Source organism: Artibeus jamaicensis, unplaced genomic scaffold, assembly GCF_021234435.1.
Source record: "Artibeus jamaicensis isolate MK-2021 breed Jamaican fruit bat unplaced genomic scaffold, CSHL_Jam_final contig_886, whole genome shotgun sequence".
Lineage (NCBI taxonomy): Eukaryota > Metazoa > Chordata > Mammalia > Chiroptera > Phyllostomidae > Artibeus > Artibeus jamaicensis.
In genome coordinates, this window is record NW_026522002.1 from 3,383,999 (window position 1) to 3,407,132 (window position 23,134).

The window sequence follows — 23,134 nt, forward strand, 5'->3', positions numbered from 1 at the left end:
TTGGTATACAGTTTCAATCTAGGGATAATCTCTTGCATGGGCGAAATGATTTCAGAGGATTCTGAGGAGTGTGAAGCAGAGAATAGTCACACCTGAGCAAAAACAGCTGGAAGACTAACTGAAGGGTAATTTGTCCGTGTCACTGAAAAGATAGGAAACAAGGAGGAGAGATCAAATGTTTCTTCGGTGCATACTATGTGCTTGGCACATGCTATTTTGTTAACCTATGCCATAGGACTCCCAGGTCACAGAGCAAGAATAGTGGAGCTGAAGATTCTGATACAAGATACCTGACTCTGCTGAGCTTTTCTGTGGCTCCATAATGAATAAGTTCATATGAATTTAACTGGTATCAGCAAATGGCTGGTAGGTTCCACTCAGTAGAACTCCTGAATGTGGCTCAGCAGAGGTGAAGCCAGGGATCAGCAATGGCTATATCTGGCTGAAACTTTAAACTGACTGATACATCCATAATCTCTTATCCACAATTCCAAAATGTAGCACTCTAAGAATAAAATTATTTTCTAACCTCCATTGAAGGCAAACATATAACTGGACCTAACCTAACCTAACATGATGAGTAGGCTTCATTTATCTTGCTTGGTGTGGCTGTTCTTACATTTTGCTGAGGAAAAATTAACGTGTTTTCTTATGGTGTGCTTCCCAGAACCTCAGATTCTCAGAGTTTTGTTACATGATACATAGGATATGCATCTTTCTGCCTTTCTGAACTCTAAAAGATATTTATACCGAAGGATTTGAATAAAGGATTGTGGAGTTGTACTTCTTGTTAATGTCTTACAGTCAGTTCCGAGACACATAATATAACTGCTTTCATTGTACTCTTTCAGCAGCAAATACTGGAGACCCAACCCAAATTACCTTAAATATAACAGCAACAACAAAGTAATTTGATTGGCTTCTATAACTTGAAAGTACACTTCAGGTATTATGGGCCCCAGGGGACCAAATGATATTTTTTGGTGTTTCTTCTTTAGGGCTGTTTGCTTTATGTTCAACAATTATTGTGGCTTGGGCAGGAATGATGACAACCCCAAAGTCACATCCTTATGGCTCATGATCCAAAAAGAAAACATGCCTTCCATTTATGTCCCATATCAAATTTCAGGAAGAATATGATTGAGTTGATACCATGCTTATCCCTGAACCAATCATACTTAGGTGACATGTGTCTCTGACAAGCATAGGTTACATGTGCTTCAAGGACACTCTGGCACAAGGAAGAGGCATAATATTTACACTATTACCAGGACTTGAGGAAATTTATAAAGGTTATAATCTAATGGAAAAGTGAGATGGTGCTAAAAGGAGTGGGAGCAGTGTTGTGGGGCAGCAAGAGACACAAATGTGACAACTTCCTCTACTTTTACTGTCATATACTATCTCTAAAGGTATACTTGACACCAAATACAAGATTACTAAAACTATACTGCTTTTTAAAATTGTTCAAAACATAATTTACTTGTATCTTTCTTTCAACTCATAATGACCGAATTATGAAAACTTTCTTACTTTCTTAAAGTAAGTCCCTGGCAACCATATTTCTATTATGTACTCTTAAATACTTGGGACAAGATGAGCCCATTAGGTTCTTTAGGTTAGAATTTGGAACGGGACTGAGAGACAGTTGAGCATCTAGGCTAGCCAGCTGAATAGAGAATGTATTTTCATTAACTGTGGAGGAGTCATCCTTCCTCCATATGCAAGAGAACTTGAGAAAGTTGATATGCAGAAGGACGAGACTTAAGCAGAACATAAAAGTCAAAATAAAAAGCAAAGAGAATGCTGCCTGGGTTCTTGATGTGTATTCAGTTCCTTATTCTAGTTCTTTCAAGAAGCTCAGTCTCTTCTGCTCTGGGAATTTTTGAAGATATCTTGCATTCTTAAAATAATCTTGCTTATTGCTTAAGCTAATGAAACTTATTTGGGTTCCTGTTCCATAAACAAAGTATCTTAATTACTAATTATTTCATTTTCTTAGGTCTGATAGAAGTCCCATACATATCTAAACATAAGTTAACTCACATGTACAGGATTCCACTTGTACAACATGAGGACATTTGCTTTAACTACTATCTAATTCAATATAAAGTAAGTGGAAGTTCACTATAATACAAGATATATAAGGTGATTGCCCCTTATTCTGAGAAACAATTTTAGGAAAAAAGAACTTGCTTTCACATCAGACATGTACTAACTAGAGGGTGTTTTGATGCTAAATAACTAGAATGTGATTTAACAGTGTTGTTATCTCAACACTGTTGAGATAACACTAGTCCTTTTAAGCTGATCACATCGAAACTTATCTTAGAAATGAAACATACATAAAATAATAATAAATGTTGGTACTCAGTACAATGCATACAGAATCTCTGGCCCAGACTGCATGTGATCTTCCTGGCCAAACCTTGAGGTTGGTAGAAAAACTCAATACCATAATCAAAGAAGAAAGCTGTCCTTTAAGTAATAAAACCCCAAAAGGCAAATTTATTTCCAACCTAGCCATACAGCTACAGAGCAAGGAAAAAAATCAAGTGTAAAATGAAACCAAGAACTTACAGAGAGCTTTTTATTCATGTGAAATAATTATTTTATGATAAATTACTTTAATGCTTTCAAAACCCTAGTAAATGCATTGGTATGATAACAAATTTTATTTTGTGGCTTATTTATTACCTAGGATTAAATTATGAAGTGGGAGGAACATTGACTGTTTTAGACCACTAGAAAACCATTTAGGGCACAGGACTGGAGAAAGTGCTGGGAATAATGACCATGGGGAGAATTTTTCAAGCATCTTTATAAACCTGGAAACTGTACTAGAACACAAGAATCACAAAGACAAGGGATTAGGAAATGTACACCAAAATGAGGAACAGTTAATGCTTGCACATTTGAGAAAGTATATAAAATTTTTGTATTATCGAGTGTGCACAGTCAATGGAAATGTAGCGAAGAAGAGTGGACCTCATCACACAATCCTTAGCCCAGCAACATGAGCATTACCAGAGAACTTGTTAGAATATTCTCAGGTCACATCCAGACATACTGAATCCATAATTATGGAGGTTGGCCCCCCAAAAGCTGTATTTTAACAAGTTCTCCTGGTGATGCTGATGTGCACTGGAGTTTCAGAACCACATGAGTAGAGATAAGGTGAAACGGCTTTACAGCTGAGCAGATATGATTTCCTCTTACTGGTTATGTTGATTTGGCCATTTACATATTTGGGAGCCTATGTTCCCTCATTTGTGAACGTTGGAAAAGAATCTCTGTCTTCCACTAATATAAGGCTTAAATTTATGTTATTTGTGAGTAGGATTGTTAACATGCCTGTACATTCAATTAGTGGTGCCATGTTATTAGTTTCATTATAGAAATGTAGGATGTGGTGAAGCCAGGCCATGAGCCTAGGTTAGCTGAGTTTGTAATCAATGTTCTTAACTACAACACCGATTACTTCTCTTAGTAATGAACTGTTTCCTCTTGCAATGGCACAAGCATCATCTTAGTGGTTTTACTTATACTCTACAACTACTTAAGAAATATATACTTAATGAAGGATATTAGAAAATCAAACAAAATGAACCCCCAGAAAAAGTTGTTAAAATTTTTTTTGATTCAGTTATAACCACTAACACATTTCAGTACATGGATTTCCAACAAATCTATTCTTATAAAATCTTAAAGGCTGTTTTTAATAGATATACACACTGTGCCCCTTTATCACTTTGATAAATGCATCTAAGAATTAGAAAGTGAATTGTACTATACAAAATATTTTAGCATGTATGCTATTAACAGAAACTTGTATATTTCCAAAATTATTAATGTAACTAAAATGGTCATTATAGCTGTCATACTAATATCTACTGTACCTTTCCTCCATTAAGTTGCAGCCAGGTGGTTTGAATGCTTCCAACTCCAGGCTTACCTCCAAGAATAAACTCTAATTTGTTTAAACCAATAAAAGTTGTTTCATTCCCCTAGTCATATGATTAGGTTAGAGAAATGCATTAATCATAGCTTTTCCATTTTCATTGCTAAATAGTTGTTTCATGAGTGAATGTATGATCCAGGCTAGTCCAGTTAGAGAGCATATATGAATATCTGAAAAAGGAATAGTTTCTCTCTGGACTTAAATGAACAAACATGTAGCCAGGAGGCACTAATAGTCATCATATGACAAGGAGGAGAATCACACCTAGCTTAAACTCATTCTTTCTAATACTGTATTGACTCAAAAGATAAAAAGATGAATCACGTGGAGTCTGTTGCTCAAATAAGTTCTGAAACTACAACTAATTTACTTACAGTTTAATTCAGTTTGACTTGTGTTTTCTATTTTTTGCAACACAAAGAACCCAACATATCATGAATGTAGAAATATGGAATCTAGAATTTGAGAAGACCCTAAGAGTTCATCTAGTCCAAGGTTTTTCTGTCCAGGGACAGCCTGATTTTATAACTACACTACACTCTTCTACCCCAAACTGAAGTATTGAATTATCCTAATAGTTTTACTCCCACTGTAGACTCTGAGATTAGCTGTTTTCTTCCTATAGATGACATACTAAAAATCTTTAGGAGATTTGTGCTTCTAGTCATGACAGAACAAGTATACTGGACTGGCCCTTCCTTGTAAAAAAAACTGCATAAATATATTTAATACTATTTACAGATGTTGGGGAAAAAGCAGCACAGAACTGAACTGTAATGACCACGAGTAGGTAATGAAACAAGGTGGGACCCATAACCACTCTGCATTAGAAGCATTTTGCAGAATCTGTTGTAGAGTGGGGAAACCCAGATGGATTATGACAATCTTGCTGGACTGAGAAGATGAAGATTAGAGTTTGAGGTGGGGACACCATTCCTGACAAGAAGGAGTGGGGCAAAATAAAAAACAGAGGCTCTTAAGAACTGCATTGGAGCCATTGGCCAAACGCTAAATCTCTACAAACTCAGCAAAATACCCTCCATAATGTTCAGCATAAATAATTACTACACACAGAAATGGACAGAAAAATGTTATCCATAATTAAGAGAAAATTAGTCAATTAAAACTGACCTAGAAATTATAGAAATGATGAAATTTTCACACAAGGATTTTAAAACAGCTACTATAAATATTTCAAGGGTTTAGAAGAAGAAGCATAAAGGAGAAAAAAGATGAATCTCAGTAGAGAAATATAAATTATGAAAAAAACCCAAACAGTTGGTAGAAATGAAATTATAATATCTGAAATAAAAAATTCACTGATGAACGTAACAGATTAGATGCTACAGAGGGGGAAATGATTAATGAATGTGAAGACATAGTAATAGGATCCCTGCAAACTAAAGTATACAGGGGTATAAAACATAAAACAAAGCAAAAGAAAAAATATTACACCAAAATATAAGAAAACAGTGAAACAATACATAGCTGCCTGACATATGTGTAATTGGAGTTACAGAAATACTTTGGAGAAGAAAAATATTTTAAAGCAATAGTGGTCCAACTTCCTCAATTTAATGAATAATGTTAACTTACATATCCAAATGCTCAATAATTCCAAGGAGGAGAACAGAAGAAACCAACACCTCAGTACATCATAATCACATTTCTGAAATCAAATAATAAAGAGAAAAATTTTAAGAAATGTTAGAGAAAAAATACATATACAGGTGAACAATGATAAAAATTTCTGATTTCTCATTAGAACTGTTGCAAACCAGATGGCTAAGAAAAAACATTTTTTAAAAAGTTGAAGGAAAAATGAAGTCGCTAAGCTAGAATTCTAGATCCAGCAAAACTATATTTAAAATTAAATCAAAATAATATTTTAGGCACATAAAATGTTAATTGAAGAGCTTTAAATTTTTTAAAAATATAATTGAAAGTCAGCTTCTGGTTAATAGTGGAAAAGTGAAATGTTTATGCTCACCTCCTCAGACTAAAACTATAGTGTAAAACAATTTTAAAACTATTTAAATGCACTAAAAATGTCAAGGTAGACAGAAACCAGAAGAGAGTTTAATTTCAAATACTGCAACTGTAAGAGATAAGAATCTGAATTTTTTTGTGTTTTAACAATTTTGCTTAACTCTTGCGGCTAAGGCTGAGGACAATGGTGGGAAAAAACTCTAGCTGACTGGCTAAGGAATCAGCAACCAAATAACAGGCCTCAAAAAGGGGCTGGAAACTTAGAAGGGAAATATGAGAATTGCCAGAACCTAATATATTCCAAATAAGAGCACAAACAATCCAAATCACTGGGACAGGGACCAGAAAGAAATGTAGACTTAAAAGATAAAACAATATGGATTAAGATCTGGGAGTCTGACACTTTTCTTAACTGGGTGAATCCTATAACCGTTTGAAGCCCAAATGGTAGAAAGTTGAAATGTATGGACTTGAGATGTTAGAGTAGAGACATTGTCTGGAGCAACTGAACAGCTGGGAATTAGAGAGCAATCCTTGGAAACAGGGAGCTACAGAGAAAGCAGTCTTTATCTTTACTCAGCTCTTTGGTTGTCACATTTTGCAGGTACAGAAAACAAACCAAAAAAAAAAAAAAAGCAAAAAATAGCCAGAAAATGGATATTAACAACTGTATATCTATGATGTGTCAAGGCTTGCAGTTTAATTCCAGGCACAATTTAATTCCTCCTACAATAATTAAACAAGACTTAATACTTCTTAAAAGAACAGGAAAGCTGTTACCATATATTGTAAACAATGTTGAGCTTTTTTTTTTTTTTTAATTTTATTTAGTTATTTTTCAAGTACAGTTTTTTGTCTATTTTTCCCATCCCAGCCTCCCCTGCCCCTTGCTCCCCACCTCCCTCCCATTTCCTCCCCCCCCCCTTAGTTCTCGTCCCTGTGTCCTTCCTATTTGTTCCTCCAAATCCCTCCCCCTTTTTCCCCTTAACTTCCCTTCCTTCTCCCCTCTGGTCACTATCCCCTTGTTCTCTATTTCAGTGTCTTTGTTTTTTGGGGTTTTTTTTTCTGCTTACTTGTTTGTTTTGTTGTTTAGCTTTTAACCAAAATTTATCAGATATTAAAAACATGAGAAGGTGTGACTCACACTCAGGGAAATAATCAGGGCCCAGATGTTGTATTAACTAGACAAAAACTTTAAATTAGCTATCAACTTCAAAAGCTAAATCAACTCTATAATTATTCAGTAATAATAAAAACACTTCAAAAGATGTAAGGAAAATATGGTATTAATGAATACACAGAGAATATATATATATGTATATATATACATATATACACACACAATAAAATTAATAAAATTCTAGAGCTGAACAGTATAATACATATAATAAAAACTTACTGGATGATTTAAACAGCAGCAAAAGAAATATTTCATAACCTTGAGGTAAAACAATAGAAATTGCCAAATTTAAAGAAAAGAAAAAAGTTGCAGAAAAAAATTGATCAAAACCTTAAAAATATATAGGAATATATAATGTGGTCTTACTTATATATGTTATACATAGTCCCATATGTATAATATGTATTTTATTCATTTATGACTTCCTTATTGCTTTTTTAGTCTCTTCCCCTGTGTCTGTAAAATGTGACTACAGTGAAAGAGTTAAAAAAAAATAAGGATCACCCTCTCTATAGTTTCTTGTTTTTAAAGATTGCCCCAATTCCTAATATATATATAATTAGGAATATATAATATACTCGATGTATAATACATGACTATATATAGTTCTATATATGTTTTCAGAATCTCAGGAGAAAAAGTAAGAAAAAAGAAGAAAAATAGTTGAAGAAATAATGGTTTAAAACAGCACAAATTTTTTGAGAAAGATTAATTTACAGATTCAAGAGGTACAATCAGGTTATAAGAAAAGAAAATAATTCCTATGTACATAATAACTAAGGTGCAGAAAGCCTACGTTGAAGAGAAAATATTGAAAGCATTTGGAAAAATGGTAGCTCACATACAGAGAAGAACAGTAATAAAAATGGATAGTTTCTCATCAGAAACTATAGAAGTCACAAGGGATTGAAATGACATATTCATAGTGCTGAATAAAAAATAAAAATGTCAACCAGAATTATACATCCTGCAATGGTATCCTTCAAAAATAAAGGCAAAGTAAAGACATTTGAGAAAATAAAAATCTGCAAGTATTCATCACCATTAGACTAGCAATATAAGGAATGATCATGGAAGTTCTTAAATCTGAAGGGAAATTATATATATATTTGATATATCTATCTATATATTATCTATACCTCTATGTTTATCTATTTGAATGAAGATCTCTAGAAAGAATAAACATGTTACTATACAGGGGATTACAAAGGTAGGTTTATAGTCATTTGTATAGTTATTTATATTTGTATGGAAAATAACACAAAAATTAATAAATAATAATACAAGAATAAACTCTGTTACATGTACTCACAGTTGTAAACCTACTTTTGCCAACTCTGGTATATAAAAGATTGTTTTTTCTTTTCTTTTGTCAATCTATTTAAAATACATAATCCTCTTTAAACCAAAGATGATAGCATTGTATTGATGGGATAACAATTATAATGTAATACATAATAACAGCAGCTGTAAAATTGATAGCTGCATAACAAATCCTCACAATTTAGTGACTTTAAACAACATGCATTTATTATCACACTTCCATAGTTCTGAGTCTGAACTGGGATTTCCGTTTACATTTTCAAAGTTGAAATCAAAGCATCAGATGTATTGTATTCCTTTCTAGAGCTCGGGATCTTTTGTAAATGTCACATGATTGTTGGCATTCCTTGCAGCTATAGGATTCAGACACCTGCTTTCCCTTGGGAGTTGGTCATCCCAGATTCTAGCTTCCTCTTATATACAAGGGAGGACCCCCCAAAACAGAATTTATGTATAAGTAATTGTATATTTAGTCTTACATATTTAAACTTCAGTTACCTTCAAAGTACTCTCCATTTGATGCAACACCTATCAAGACATTTTTTTCACTGCTCAAAACAGTTTTTGAACATGTCAGTATTGATCGACAAGTTCAAAACAGCTTCTGCTGTTGTTTCACCTCTCCCACATTGGCAAAAGGTTTCCCTTTGAGGACTTTTTTCATCCAGGGAAAACAAACAAACAAAAAAGCTGAATGCAGACTCTCACAACAAGGCCATCTGGTCCACCAATACAGATGGGTTCCTAGAACACTCACTTAGCAAGGAATCCTGTACTATGAAGGGTTCACCTGCCAGAAAATAATTCTGTTCTTTTTGGGGGGGTCCCTTCTCATACCTTTGCCATGTGTCCCCTCTTGGCTTTGTCATATTTTAATCTCTCTGACTTCATGAAGGTCCCACTCTTTTTTAAGAGTATATCTGATTATGTTAGGCTCATCAAAATGATTTCCTTTTTTGATGATCCAAAATTCAGCTGATTAATAACCTAATTTTGTCATATTCAGAGGTTCTGCCCTTATTCAAAGAGAGTGGGTTATGTAGGGCATGAACACTAGTGGACAGTAATTTTGGAGGCTGCCTTAGACTTATGCTTACCAGAGTATATAAATGAAAATTAAAACCATTGTAAGTGGTTTATATTCTACTTTAAATAATTATGTGCTAGCTCTAAGTTAATTGGGATAAATTTAAGAGGCAGATTGTAATCTCTATAGCAACCACTAAAATTTTTCAAAGTGATATAACTAAGAAGCCAATAGAATAAACTAAAATGGAATACTAAAAAAAATCTTATCAACTCAAATGAAGTCAAGTAATAAGTAAAAAAGACAAATACAAAACTATAAAACATTGGATGTGTTACAACCATATCAATAATTATCTTAATATAAATGGACTAAACATTCTTGTAAAAAGGAAGAGATTATCAGATTTAATTAAAAAAAGAACCAATTTTCTTCTGTCTACAATATAAACACTGAAAATAAAATGACACTGATAGATTAAAAGTAAATTGGAGAAAAAATATATGTTGTAAGCAGTAAGCATAAGAACCTTGGAAAGGCTATATTAATATCAGACAGAATATACACCAAAATAAGAAGTCTTACTGAAGATAAGGGGGGACAGTTTATAGTGATCAATATGATAGAAAAGCTATATTGTAAAAATATAACATAAACACATACAAATACAACTGATTTCATAGCCCTCCTCTAACTCAAGTTCCACTGAACAGTCAAAGTCATCTCTTCAAAAAAAAAATCAATTAGGGTGGCCAAGTGGACTGAAATTCTGACATAACAGAATAGAATAAATTTCTACAAGAATGGTTTATAGGAATTTATTCTATTCTATTATGTCAGAATTTCAGTAGCCTCACCTTGTAGACTCCTTGTCACTCTGCCCTTCAGAGCTCATGTCCTGTGATGGAGTCAGCTGCCTAGGCATGTGGCATAGAGGTGTAGACAACTAGGGGGGATCAGAGACCAAGTTGTGTGGCTCTGAGATAAGGGGCATTATCCTCCCGTTCTGAAAGCCTGATCAGCACCTTCCCCAAAGGAGATCCACTAGACCCACACTTAAGACTCCCAATGTCCCTGCCCTGATGAGCTAGAGCTCTTGAGGAGGTCCAGGCAGAAGCTGGGCAGAAGCCCTGGCACTGAGTTTGAATCTGAATTCGTCTGATGAATAACAACATTCACCTCTACCTGTGATTCACTGAGAACCTACCTCATGCAACTCACATACTACCTGAGGCTCTTTCAGAGACTGAGCCTAATAGGCAGCTGGCAGATGAATACAGATGGAGGTGGATCTCAGGGTGCCTTGGGTCTTTTGCTAACCTGTCCCTGGGCTTAGTGCTGGTGGAAGGCAGACTTGGTGTATACCTAGGGTCCTCCCATGCACAATCAGGCCCAGTGAGGAAGACACAACTTGTGTATCACTTTGAAGCTCCAAAGAGGTAGACCAGGACTAGTCATAGGCAGTATCTGACATTGACAAGCCCTGGAGTTTTTCCTAAGAGGCCCCAGACCATTGAAACTGGTGGGATCCTTCAGATAATATGAGAAAAGGACCAAGTTAAGTGGACAAGTAGTACATCCAAAAGGAGACTTCACAGGAACCAGACCGTACTAGGGTTAATTCTGCTTCATGTAGTCAGCATCAGTACAGCAGCTCTTATACTGTGGTCAAGATCAGTCCTCACAGCCAGTCAGCATGAGGTTTGACTCCACACATGGAGTGGCCCATAGTAATCAAGACTCTACTACAACAGAAGGGCTGACTCACATAACCCCATACAAGGGACATTCCTGGAGCATATTGCTTGGGTGATAAGGGATACTGCGCTACTGAGTCCCTCAGAACAACTATTACATAAGGCAATCTTACCAAGACTGGGAGGCATATCAAATCCACCTAATACATAGAAACAAATAAATAGACAGGCAACCAAAATGGGGAGACAAATGAACCTGCCATAAATGAAAGAGCAAGACAAATTCCCAGAAAAAAGAACTAAATGAGATGGGAGCAAACAATCTACCAGGTACAGAGTTCAAAACAATGGTTATAAAGATGCTCAGTGAACTTAAGTAAAGAATGGATGAACTAACTGAGAATTTAAAAAAGAAATAGTAAACATAAAAGACATAAGATGAACTAAAAAAGGACCAATCAGACGTATAGAACACAATATGGAAAATGAAGGATACAAAAAAAGGAATCAAGATTAGGTTGAACAAAGCAGAGGATCAAATCAGTGATTTGGTAGATGAGGTAGTAGAAAACATACAATTAGAGCAGTAAAAAGAAAGAATCCCCCCCCCCCACGAAATGAAGATAGTCTAAAAGAACCTCTGGCACAACATAAAATATAACAACACCTGCACTGTAGGGGTACCAGAGGAAAAGAGAGAGAATAAGGGATTAAGAAACTATTTGAAGAAATAATCACTGCAAACTTCCTTAACTTTGAAAAGAAAAAAGACACACAGGTCTGGGAAGCACAGTGAGTCCTGAACAAGGTTAACCCAAAGAGGCCCACACCAAGACACATCATAATTAAAATAAAACCTGGCCAATGTGGCTCAGTGGATTGAGTGCTGGCCTGTGAATCAAAGGGTCATTAGTTTGATTCCCAGTCTAGGACATGGGACTGAGTTGTGGGCAATGTCCCCAGTATGGGGCACATGAGAGGAAACCACACAATGCTGTTTCCCTCTCTTTCCCCCATCCCTTACCCTATCTAAAAACAAACAAATAAATAAATATTAGATAAATAAACAAGTATCCCAAAGACGAAAGACAAACAGAGAATCTTAAAAGCAGCAAGAGAAAAAGAGACCGTTACCTACTAAGGCACTCCCATGAGACTGTCAGATGATTTCTCAACAGAAACACTTCAGGCCAGAAAGGATGGGCACAAAATATTCAAAGTAATAAAAAGCAAGGACCTATAACCAAGACTACTCTACCCAACAAGTCTATTATTTAAAAATGAAGGAGAAATGAAGAGCTTCTCAGACAAAATAGTTAATGGAGTTTGTTACCACCACACCTGTATTATAGAAAATGTTAAAGGGACTTTTTAAAAGAGAAATGAAAAAAAAATAAACAGTTAAAAAGAAAAAAGGGCAACTAAATACATGCTTTTCAATAATCGCATTAAATGTAAATGGCATAAATGCTCCAATAGAAATACTTTAGGAAGCTTAATGGATAAGAAAACAAGTCCCATACATGAACTGTTTACAAGAGACCTAACTCAGAACAAAAGACACACTGAAAGTAAAGGAATGGAAAAATATATTTCATGCAAATGGAAATGAAAAAAATTGAGGTAGCAATACTTAAATCAGACAAACTAGACTTTAAAATAAAGACTACAATAAGGGGTATATAAGGACATTACATAATAATAAAGGGATCAATCCAACAAAAGAATATAACTCTTGAAATTTTTATGCACCCAACATAGAAGCAGCTAAATACATAAAACAAAATCTTGAAAGAAAAAGATAATGCTATTATTACATACAGATGTTATGATGATCTATCTCCTTGCTGTCCAATAGAAATGCAATGTGAGAACTCCCAGACAAGATGGAGATGCAGGTAGATATATGTTGCCTCCTTGCACAACCAAAAGAAAAACAACAAATTTATGTTTTTTAAATTTTTTTAAGATTTAATTTTAATTTATTATTATTTTTTTAATTTAATTATTAAGTACAGTTTTCTGTCTTTTACTACCATCCCAGCCCCCCACCTCAGTGGTCCCCACCTCCTTCCCATTTCCATCCCCCTTAGTTTTTGTCCATGTGTTCTTTATACTTGTTCCTGTGAATCCTTCCCCTGAAATTTTCTCCCCTCTCCCCTCTGGTCCCTGTCAGTCTGTTCTGTATTTCAGTGCCTTTGGTTATATTTTGCTTGCTTATTTGTTTTGTTATTTAGGTTCCTGTTAAAGGTGAGATCATATGGTATTTGTCTTTCATTGCCTGGCTTATTTCACTCAGCATAATGGTTTCCAGTTCCATCCATGCTGTTGAAAAGGGTAGAAGCTCCTTCTTTCTTTCTGCTGCATAGAATTCCATTGTGTAAATAATCATAGTTTTTGGATCCATTCATTTACTGATGAGCACCTAGGTTGCTTCCAACACTTGGCTATTGTAAATTGTGCTGCTATGAACATTGTGGTGCATAGTTTTTTTTTTTTTTTGGATGGGATCTCATAAAGATAAAAAGCTTCTGCATGGCTAAAGAAAACAATATTAAAATAAAAAGAGAACCATCTGTATGGGAAAACATATTCACCAATGATACCTCAGACAAGGGTTTAATCCCTAAAATATACAAAGAACTTACAGGACTCCACTTTAAGAAGACAAGAAACCCAATTAAAAAATGAGCAAAGGAATTGAACACACACTTCTCCAAGGAGGACTTGCAGAGGATCCAGAGACACAGGAAAAGATGCTCAATATCACTAGCCATCAGAGAGATGCAAATTAAAATCACAATGAAATATCACCTAACACTGGTCAGAATGGCCATTATAAACAAAGCAACAAACAACAAGTTTTGGAGAAGTTGTAGGGAAAAGGGGACCCTAGTTCACTGTTGGTGGGATTGCAGACTGGTATTTTATTTTTTAATTATTTTATTGTTGTTCAAGTACAGTTGCCTGCATTTACCCCCTACCACTCCCCCCACCCCAGCCTTTCTACTTCCTTCCCCTGATTCCAGCCCCTGCCTTGGTTTTGTCCATATGTCCTTTATAGTTAGAACAACAAATTTAAAAACAAAATAACAACCAGAAGTGCCAGAAAATCGACCTGTATGGAAGTCTGACAACCAAGGAGTTAAAGAAGAAACATTCATCCAGACTGGTAAGAGGGTTGGAGATGGGCTGCTAGGGCAGGGAGGATGTGCAGCAAGTATGTGCAGCAAAGCAGAGGCTGAAGGATCAGATGGGAGAGGCAGCGGTTAGCAGTCCCACATTTGCATACACATAAACCAGGAAGGACAACTGGGGAGCAAGACAGACTGTGCAGTCCATGGTTCCAGTGTAAGAAAAGAAAGGCTCAAAAACCTCTGGCTGTAAAAACCTGTGGTGGTTGGGGTGGCAGCAGAAATGTCCTGTCTCACAGGAGAGTTCATTGGGGAGCCTCATAGTCTCCTAGAACATACACAAACACAGCCACTTGGGAATCAGCACCAGAAGGGCCCAATTTGCTGTGGGCAGCAGGGGAAGTGACTGGAAGCCCCATGAGAGCCAAGTACATGGCATTTTTCCCTCTCTTACTACTCTCCCACATACAGTGCCACAACACAGGGACGTGGCTCGCCCCACCCTGGAGAATACCTAAGGCTCCACCTCTTACACCATAATAGGTGCACAGAGACAAAGAAATATGGCCCAAATGAAAGCACAGATCAGAACTCCAGAAAAAGAACTAATTGATGAAGAGAAAGCCAACCTATCAGATGCAGAGTTCAAAACACCACCGGCCCCCCCCCAAGTTCTCTCCCTCTCTCCTTCCTTTCCCCTCTAAAGATAAATAAATAAAATCTTTAAAAAAAAATCTATAAAAAAAAACACACTGGTAATCAGGTTGCTCACAGAAATGGTTGAGTATGGTTGCAAAATAGGGGAAAAGGTGAAGGCTATGAAAAATGAAATAAATAAAAATACAGGGAACCAATAGTGAAAGAAAGGAAACTGGGACTCAAATAAATTATTTGGAGCAGAAGGAAGAAATAAACATTCAACAAGAACAGAATGAAGAAACAAGAATTCAAAAAAAAATGAGCAGAGGCTTAGGAACTTCCAGGACAACTTTAAACATTGCAACATCTGAATCATAGGGGTGCCAGAAGAAGAAGAGGAAGAGCAAGAAACTGAAAACTTATTTGAAAACATAATGAAATAGAACTTCCCCAATCTGGTGAAGGAAATAGACTTCTAGGAAGTCCAGGGAGCTCAGGGAGTCCCAAAGAAATTGGACCCAAGGAGGCACACACCAAGGTACATCATAATGACATTACCCAAGATTATGGGTAAGGGAAGAATCTCAAAAACAGCAAGAGAAAAGGAGGGAGTTACCTCCAAAGGAGTTTCCATAACACTGTTAGCTGATTTCTCAAAAGAAATCTTACAGACAGGAAGGGGCTACAAAGAAGTATTCAAAGTCATGAAAAGCAAGGACCTACATCCAAGATTACTCTATCCAGAGAAGCTATCATTTAGAATGGCAGGGCAAATAAAATTGCTTCCCAGATAAGGTCGACTTAAAGGAGTTCATCATCACCAAGACTTTATTATATGAAATGTTAAAGGAACTTAACTAAGGAATAGAAGAAGATCAAAACTATGAGCATTAAAATGACAACAAACTCACAATGATCAGCAACTGAACCTAAAAAACAAAAAACAAAAAGAGAAACTAAACAAACAAGGTGAACAGGAACAGAATCACAGGAATGGAGATCACATGGAGGGTTATCAGCAGGGAAGGGGAGGGGGATAATGGGGAAAAGGTACAGGGAATAAGAAGCATAATTGGTAGGTACAAAATAGATAGGGAGAGGTTAAGAATAGTACAGGAAATGGAGAAACCAAGGAACTTATATATACCACCCATGGATATGAACTAAGGGTAGGGGAAATGCTGGTGGGAGGGAAGGAGCAGAATTTAGGGGAATAAAGGGGAGGAAAAAAATGTAACAACTGTTAATAGTATAATCAATATAAATATACTTTTAAAAAGAAATGCACTATGAGATACATATGTAATTTTAAATTTCTAAAGTTAAGTAAAAAAACAATGGGTTAAATTAATTTTAGTAGTATAATATTTAATATTTTATATTTTATATAGTATTCCAAAATAATTTTATTGCAACATGTGGCACTAGCCACAAATAAATACTCAGGAGCCCCATATTACTAGTGACTATCCTAATTATCAGTGCAGATCAATATAATAAATTCAACAGCTTCAAAAGATAAAGCATAAAATCCAGTAAGAAGTTCAGCATGGTTGCTGATTATATTATCAGTAAATAAACTATGTTAAATTCTTACACAATTATACCAGCTAATAGTTCATAAGAAAATCCAGATCCCTTCATAGAAAATATTAAAACTGAATTTAAAAATAAAAAATAAATAATAGACTGTTTTCCCAAATTTAATCTTTAAATTCAGTAAAATATCAGTCAAAATTCCAACAGGGTTTTTTGTTTTAAGAACTCAATAAACTTTTACACAATTAAGCAACCAAAATATAATAATTAATAATTTCTACATTGGGAACAAGCCAGGGATCTCTGTTTTGCCTCTGTTATTCAACAGCATACTGGAAGTCATAGTCACTGAAATCAGAGAAGAAGAAATGAAAAGCAACCAAATTTGAAAGGAAGAAGTAAAACTCTCTTTATTTGCAGATGACGTGGTACTGTACATAGAGAACCTAAATAAATCCACCAATAAACTACTAGAACTGATAAATAAATTCAGCAAAGTAGCAGGATATAAAATTAATATTAGGAAATCAGTTACACTTTAGTATATTAAAAATGAACTAACAGAAAGGGAAATTAAGCAAACAATCCCACTCATAATTGCTTCAAAAAGAATAAAATATATAGGAATAAATCTAACTAAGGATGTAAAAGATCTGTAGTTAGACAGTTATAAAATTCTGAAGAAAGAAGCTGAAGAAGACACAAATATGTGGAAGCACATACCATGTTCATGGATAGGAAGATGTCCATACTACCCAAAACAATCTATAGATTCAACACAATTCTTACCAAGATTCCAATGACATATTTCACAGAACTTGAACAAATATTTAAAAAATTTATATGGAACCATAAAAGGTTAGCAATAGCAATAGTGATCCTGAGAAAGAAGAACAAAGTTGGAGGAACCATGCTAAGTATCAAACTGCACTGTAAGGCCATAGTAATCAAAACAACCTGATACTGGCATAAAAGCAAACACATAGATCAATGGAACAGAACAGAGAGGCCAGAAATAGACCCACACCTTTATAGTCAATTAATGTCAAATAGTCAATTAATTGACTTTATAGTCAATATTTGACAGAGGAAGTAAGCACATAAAAGGGCCTAAATATAGTTTATTCAATACATGGTGTTGGAAAAATTTGACAGATACAGGCAGAAAAATGAAACTAGACTATCTTCTTATACCACACACAAGAATAATTTCAAAATGGATCAAAGACTTAAATGTTAACCTGAAACAAAAATTGTAGAAGAAAACATAGGCAGTAAAATCTTGGACATTGTCTGTAGCAATATTTTATCAGATATATCTCTCCAAGCAAGGGGAAAAAAAGAAAATAAATAAACAATGGAACTTCATCAAACCAAAAAATTTTTCATAGCAAAGGAAATCATGAAAAAAATAAAAAGACAACCTACAGAATGGGAGAACATATTGACCACTATATTTGAAAAGGGGTTATTTCAAAAATCTATAAAGTACTTACAAAACTCAAACCAAAAAACTCAAAAAACCCAACTAAAAAATGGGCAAAGGACCTGAATAGACACTTATCTAAAGATATGCCAATAGACATATGAAAAGATGCTTGAGATCACTAATCATCAGAAAGGTGCAAATTAAAACCATAATGAGATACCATCTCACACCTGTCAGAATGGCTATCATCTATAAATACAAAAACAAAAAAGAGAACAGTGCATGTGTATGTGAGCACATGCCAATTAAAAGAAAGGCATTGACTGTATTAAAATGATTATCTGATTGTCTGTGGTGGAAGGCAGTATAGGAGTGTGTTCCGTGAATAAAGAAGCCCATTAGTATATAAAAGAAAAAAAAAGGACTCACACAGGGCCATGATGACACTGTGTGATGTTCTGGGGAATATGATTAACTCAACCTTAGGAACTTTTAGTCCAGCCTACTCTTATATCACCACCTCGTGTGCAGAAATTCAAATAAGATTTTATTAATTAAAATGTACTAATAACTCCCCACAGTACTTGAATCAAATCCAGATACTCACCTGGCCTATAAAGCCCACTTTTTGCATCCATTGCCAGGAAGGTAGTGAACACTCTATAGTATATGCTGTATAAAGAATGGGGAATAACTAACTTTTGGGGGGGTTCTTAACATATTTTTGTCTTATTTCACTGGTTAGTTTATGAGCCCAGGCAAAGCTGGGAGCTACTTGCTTGCATTTTTGTGTCCCTAGATTTTAGGGGACCAACTTCTTAATTACAAGTCTGTAAATGGCATTTTCAGCAATATATAATGTAATTAAAATGTCCAGAACTACACAGGAAATAGATTAAGGAAAAAATTTCAAACTTAAACATATTTATTAATATTAAAAATGTTACATGATGATAATCACTATCAGCTATTCATTTAATGAAGCTTCCAAAAGGGCATCTGTACTTGGCAATACTTTATGCCCCCTGCTCTGTTAAATCTTGAGAGTACTCTGAGTTGCGTGATTTGTTGGAAAGTTATGATGTATAATTTATTTTAAATTATTTCATAATTATTATTTTTCTACTAGTTGGTCTAAATTAGATTTTACTGTATTTGTTCCTCAGTATTATATAAAACCAACCTTGTATTAATATTCTCTCACTGCTAATTAGTTAAGGGACTGTAACCACTGCACACTTGTAACTCCCACTACCTTCATAAGGATTAAACATTCATACCTTAGGGCAAAATTGGCACTTAACAAGAAGAACTGTTTCATGTGAATTAACCTTGAGGATGGGAGATAAATAATCCAGGAGGTATAGGAACATTCCTGAGTATTCTCACTGGGGATTCCATAATCAAAGTGTCACCTAAATAGCAGGGGCATATTGAGAAATTTAAAGTACCTGGACTGATGCATGCTGGTGCACAGTCTGTGTTATTTTGTTAAAAATTTCAAGCACAAGGTATTGAAAGACTATCTGGTTATAAGAGTAATACTATGGTGCACCCAATATTGCATGTTTAAAGCACATTCACACACAACAGGCCTATTTAATTGCATGTATTTTAAATTGTTCAATCAAGTGTTGATGACTTGGATACCTGGTTAATATTGAATAATCTCTGGGGCTATTTTTTAAAGCAGAAGATAGATTTATATTGGTTAATTTTGTCAAAGTTTACAGTGTTGAATATAGGAAAGTTGCTATAACATATAAAATTTTAGTAATAATTTATGCCAGGCATCATTTTAGGGGTTGTATGAAAGTAGCCCCTAACCACAAAGCAATAGTAGGATACATGCAACTCAGAACAAAATGAGAACTGTATTATGTCACTGATTTGAATAGAGAAAGTCTATCTGTAAGGGAAAAGACAGGACAGGCAGTTCAAAATGATTTTAAAAATAAGGGTAATATTGAAGCTGGACCTTAAATGGGAGGTGTGAGGGGTGGAGGCTTGAGCAGAAATTCCAGTTCAAAGAGCAGAAAAGAAAATCATGGTGGGGTATAAATTATGAGAATATTCATGGTGGGAGAATGTGTCTTGAGGCTAGAGTGTAGAAGACAGAATATGGGTTATTCATACAATTCTGAATTTGCCCTATGAAGAATAGAACTATTCTTCATAGTTTAGATTCTCTAAACCATTTAGAGAATCTAAAATGGTGGGGGAGTATGTGGAAGCACCACTCACTTCTTCCCGGGACCAAACTGGAGTTACAATTAAATTATAAAACAATCAACTTGAATAATGGACAGAAGACTAGCTAAAGAGTCTTATAACTAATGATTTGAAGAAAAAGCAACATCGAGACTAATAGGAAGGGTAGAAATGTGAAAAGGGCTGGTCCCACAAACAGTAGCTGAGGTTCTGGAAGGATATCTCAGCTGTGGGGATTCCTCCAGTAAGTTTGGGGTCTCAACCCCCCAGCGGAGTTTGCAAGCTGTAGCACCAGAGCCAGGAAGAAGCACCCATATGACATCTGTTCATGAAAAACATGGGGTGTGAGGATGACAAGGAGAGACAGGATTCCACTAGAGACACAGGTCCCCACTTAAAGAACTAATGCACAAGATTTTGTTCATAGGCACTCACTCTGGGCTTTGGTGGAAAGAGGGCAGAGCAGACTAAAGTAATGTGAATAGAGTCTGGGGTTTGTAGCTCTGGGGAGAGAGCTGAAGGGACAGCTATCAGAGTCCCTGTGCTGAGTCCCTATCCCATACAACAGGCACCATCTTTCTTGGGTGAAACACTTCTTGCTGTGTGGTATCAGCCTTAGAGAAAGCAATAGCTCCACCCTCTATATTCTCTGGCACCCCACACTAGAGAGCTTAAAAGCTCTGCTAAGGAGTCAGCTGCGTTGGTGAGGGTATAGAGGTCTTGGCAGACTCAGGGTGTGTCAGTGACTGAGTTGTGTGGCTTTGGGGTGGGGGCCATTCCTGCCACTTTCCCATGAACCTGACTTGTGCTTCCCCCTATGGGAGATCCACTGGTCTCACACTCCAGGCTCTCAGCAGATCCACTCTCTGGCCTCTGGCAGCCTCACCTGCCTGACTCCTAGTGGCTCTACCCTGCCAAGGTTGAAGCAAAATCTGGGATACACTCAACTTTGTGACTTCGATGTGGAGGAAATACCCCACACCTTTCCTGAAGCCTGACCAACATTGTCCCATTGTGAGAGATCCACTAGCCCTATCTCCCTGGCGGCTTCACCCTACAGGGCTCCATCTCCTCCTAACAGAATCTGGGACAGATTAAATTGTGTGACTCTAGGACTAGGACCATTTTCCCTTGCACTCCCAACAGGAGCAGAGTTCTCCCTTCACACAGCCACATGGCTAACTCTTGGTCTGTTCGGGCTTGAGGAACTCTGCTGGCCTCACACTGATGACTCCTGAGACCCCGCTCCAACACAAAAGCATGTGAGCACCCAGCGGGTGGCATCTACATTCAGTATACCCGTGGACATTTACTGAGTGGCTTCAGACCCAGCACTGGCACCAAATTTGAACCTGTATCAGTCTGGTGAACACCACTCACCTCTACCTTGTGTCCACTGAGGACCTACCTCATACAACTTGAGAAACACCAGAGGCTCTTTCAGTGACTGAGCCTAACAGACAGCCACGGGGAGAGGCAGGCTGAGGTGGATCTTGAGCTGACTTGGGACTTTCGATGACCTGCCTCAAGGTTCAGTGCTGTGGTACATTTACACAATGGAATACTATTCATCTATAAAAAAGAAGGAAATCTTATCCTTTTGGACACCATGGATGAACTTGGAGAGCATTATGCTAAGTGAAATATGCAGATAAGAGAAAGAGAAGGACCATATGATTTCATTCATATGTGGAATCTATTGAACAAAATAAAGTAACAAACAAAATGGGAATAGATTCATAGAGAAAAAACTAATAGCTGTCAGAGGTGAAGGGGTAGGGTGGCTGAATTGCATAAGTAAGGGGATTAAGAAAAAATAATCGCATAGACATGTACAATAGTACGGTGATTACCAGAGGGAAAGGTGGTGGGGGTGTAAAAGAGAGTAAAGGTGGCATAAATGGTGATAGAAGCAGACTTAGTTGAGATGGTGAACACACAGTACAAATATTAAATGATGTATTATAAAATTGTACACATGAAACCTATATAATTTAATTAACCAATGTCACCCTGATAAATTCAATGAAAAAGTTAAAAATAATTTAATTAAAAGGAAAACTATTTAAATCACTTTAATGTTTTTTGAGTTGGGGAATATGTGACTAAATAATACATATTCATGTTACAAAATCTAGAAATGAGACAAAACTATAAAAATGTAATCACATCACTGTACTGATATCTAAAATTAGAAGCAGTATATTAGACATTTGCTCTTTGGGGTCATGTAAGATCCATTTTCTAATCTTTTCAAAAGTGTTCACCCTTTTTGTGGATTTTTTGTATTTCAGGAAAAGCTGCAGTCACTCCCAAATTTAAGGATTGGGCAGGTGGGCTAGAGTTCATTTTGGCTTATTTACCTGGTTAAAACTAATGGCTCAGAGATGGGTATTTGACATAAGTTGGTTCAAATGGACGAATGCTCACAATTTTTGTTTAATAGTTGGGAAGAACATTTCTGTCTTCTTGGATATAAATAAGAAAGCATGTAGCCCCAGAAACTACTGCCAGCCATTTGGGACTAAGAGAGGAGAAAATAAATAAAATAATTCAAAACAGGAAAAAAACAGCCAAGAAATAGAACAAAGGAAAAGTGGGCAGAGTGGTCTTGGTCTTAATATTTGGATGTTCAGTGAAACCCCATTGGAAACAAACCCTTGATGAACAAATTTTTCATCATGGAGATAAATAAAATTTCTTTATGCATTAAGCCAGTTTGAATTATAACATCTATTACTTCTTATTGAACCATCATGCTTGGTAATAAAATTAATATCGTGGAATTCTTATGCTATAGATACTTATAGAATTGTGTCTTCAGCTTAGATTGGCTTTTTACATTTTTTAAATTTTTTAGTAAGTGCCCCTGTGCATAATGGCAGGGAGGGGACTTAGCACTTGATTTCTCTGGCTGCATTTGCATGGCCTAAGATTGTGAAACTGATCCAAAACAGAACAACTCAAAATTACAACCACAAGAAAAGTATATGGGGGAGAGAAGA